Here is a 3,092-nt window from a genome sequence, read left to right as displayed (position 1 = left end):
TGGAAAATTAATCTTTACTACATCTCACCATAGCCAGATAAATCTTATCAATTATTAGTCCCTGCCTGGGACTAATAGCGTTCGATCAGGCGTTGACTTCCTATTAATTTGAGTTGACCGGAGCATTTAATTGATGTTTTTCGCTTTTACCCAAAGTTTTATTTTAGAGCTTTGATGTTTTTTGCTTTTTATCCAAAGTTTTATATTGGAGGTCTTATTGCCGGGTTGCTGAATTTCCAAATCCAATTTTTTTTTTAACCAAAGTTTGGATGGCTCATTTCGCTTTGTGAATTTTAGACCAAAGTTTGGATGGCTCGTTTTGCTTTGTGAATTTTAGACCAAAGTTTGGATGGCTCGTTTCCACCCACCCCATAAAATGTTATTTAGGAGAGAATTCGTTGGCTGCTTACACTTGACACTTACACTTGCCACACGCCACACGCCACACAGCTTACACAGCTTGCTTACACCTGCCACACAACTTGCTTACACCTGCCACACAATAAATCATTCTTTGTCTTAACAATTCATCGAACTTTTCCTCTCATCACTGCCCTTTTTCCCTGCCTTCTGTTCGGGAATTTTACGCTGCTGCAAAATGCTGAAAGACAACTAAAATAATAGATGACTGCTATGAGCGTTGGAATGCATAAGCTAAGCAGTGCACACTGTAAACTGAATTTTATACTTGTTATCAGGTTTTTTCTGTAATCTTAGCTTTGGTGGTTAAAGCAGCAAACAGAGGTCCTGAAGAGTATGACAGTGATGATGAATATATTGCTACAAGGCCTAGCAACCTCCGTCAGCCTCTAATCAATCGTCAGGGAACTCAAGTTGCCGCTGTGTCAACTCCTGGTTCTGAGCAACGGACTTCTCGTAATGATGCCTGGAGCACTTGAATGAGAGAGAAGGTATGAAATAATGAAAAGCATATAATTCCTTTGTAGAATAGAGATTTCTGCAATAAGTTATTGCGTATAAGCGACATTCATGGATTCCACTAATGGTTTGGAGGTACTGGCAGCAAGACACATCCCAGACTTGCAGACTTATTAGAAAGGTTCTGGCAGCAAGACAGACCGAAGACCTGACACAAAGTCAAACAAATTCTGAATTACTATTAATCTGTAAGGTGCTTCATGATAATTTGTGTTTGTGCAGGCTCATCTGTAATGTGCTTCATGATAATTTGCACAAAATGTGCTTCATGATGATTTGTGTTTGTGCAGGCTCGAGATGAGGGAGAGAATAAGCAGAGGAAGGATAAATCAATGGGTGGTTTCTTTTTTTCTTTCAAGAAAATAGTTGGTGCTGGCTGAAAGAAAACCCATGAGAACGAAGGATAAATGAATGGGTGGTTTCTTTTTTGCTCTTTATCTTTTAAGTTGAGGAAGGATAAATCAATTGGTGGTTTCTTTTTTGTTAGTTTGACAACGAATTAGTAAATTTAGGTAAATGTAAATAGACAGTTTTGTAACGAATAATTAGTTATGTAACGATAGTTGGTGATATAAAACTATCATTTGCCCATGAAATGTAAGGCAGAGAAAATCATTGTTGAATGACAAAGTCCAATCCAATTCAGTTTCTTATTCAGTTTCTTGTCTTCATTAATCTGTTGATTCTCTGTGTCTTTTTTTCCTTCATTTGTACAACAAGTGGTATCAGAGCTCGAGGGCCGAGCGATTGGGCGTGAAGGCGCTGAGAAGAACCTGCGCTGAGACTGTGTGACCTGCGCTGAGACGCTGAGAAGAACCTGCGCTGAGGACGTGAAGACCCTGCGTGAATGTGCGTTGAAGGCTGTGCGTTGACGGCTGAGAAACAAATCCTCTGCGTTGAAGAACCAGCCAGAAGCTTGGAGCTGCCAGCGTGTTTCTACGCTGCCATCTGCGTGAAAGAACTACAGATAGGTTTTCTTTGAGCCGTTGAAGAACCAGCGTGTTTCCGCCAGCATGTTTCCCATCTCTGCGTCCAGAAGCTTGGAGCTGCCAGCGTGTTTCTACGCTGCCATCTGCGTGAAAGAACTGCACATTGCGTGCCTGAGGGTGGACACTCATCTCTGCGTCCAGAAGCTTGGAAGCTGCTCACTGCCCCCGTCGAGCAGAACCAGAGTGCCCTCGCATTCGTTGGTCGAGGAAGAAGGAGGAGGCGTGTTCGCTGCCACAGTTGCAGCCAGAAGTGCTGCCAGATCTGCGCGTGCAAGAGTGACTTGCCTGTGTGCAAAGCCAGAGCCACGTGAAGAGGAACCCCATCAAGCTGCTGTTGCCTGTTGAACCCGGGTATTTATTAAAATTACCAGAACATTTTTTATTTTCAGCAGAATTTTTTGTTTTGAAACAAAACAGCAGATTGAAATATTGAAATCAAATCAAGTTTTTTAAAAAAGTGGTGGTTTTTTATACAAGTTGGAGGAAAAGAAAGGGTTCAGGAAGGGTTTCATTGTTTGTTTAAATCACCAGAGGTTAAGATTTTTTTTTTTTAAAGCAAAAACCCTAGAGAGACTGAAACCCTAGGAAGGAGGAAAAATGGCCAAGATGTCAAATGCAAGATTCGAGGTGGAGAAATTCACCGGAAAGAGCAATTTTGCTCTTTGGAAACTGAAGGTTAAGGATCTGCTTGTGCAACAAGGGTTGCACAAGGCATTGGATGGGGTAACTAAGAAACCTACAACCATGACTACTTTAGACTGGGAGGACTTGGATGCCCGAGCTCTTAGTACCATCCAGTTATGCCTGGCGGATGAAGTTCTCTTCAACATTGTTGAAGAGACTACGACATCAGGATTGTGGGAAAAACTTGGAAAACTCTATATGACAAAATTGTTAACCAACAGAATTTATCTGAAACGACAGTTATACAGTCTTCGAATGAAAGAAGGTTCAAACATTGCAGAACATTTGAATGTTTTTAATACACTAATTTGTCAATTAACAGATATGGAAGTCAAGATACAGGAAGAAGATAAAGCCATAACCTTGCTGTGTTCTCTGCCTGAATCATGGGATCACTTCGTAACTTCAATCAGTTTCAGCTCTGCTGATTCTTTGAAGTTTGAATCAGTCGTGGGAGCTCTTCTGTCTGAAGAAGTACGA

The 3,092-nt window shown here is 41.3% G+C and overlaps 1 long non-coding RNA gene across 1 annotated transcript; it reads left to right on the top strand.

Moving 5' to 3' along the window:
* The first annotated feature begins 455 nt into the window (after positions 1 to 455).
* LOC149253544 (uncharacterized) lies at positions 456 to 1,404 on the top strand. Its single transcript, XR_016266213.1, has 3 exons — positions 456 to 911; positions 1,025 to 1,127; positions 1,230 to 1,404. It is a non-coding gene; the product is annotated as an uncharacterized LOC149253544 (long non-coding RNA).
* The last annotated feature ends 1,688 nt before the right edge of the window (positions 1,405 to 3,092 follow it).

This window comes from Pinus tabuliformis, chromosome 7 (genome assembly GCF_031772625.1).
Source record: "Pinus tabuliformis cultivar Carrire ecotype Pingquan chromosome 7, CPIR1, whole genome shotgun sequence".
In the NCBI taxonomy this organism is placed as follows: Eukaryota; Viridiplantae; Streptophyta; class Pinopsida; order Pinales; family Pinaceae; genus Pinus; species Pinus tabuliformis.
This window is presented reverse-complemented; position numbering and strand designations above follow the sequence as displayed.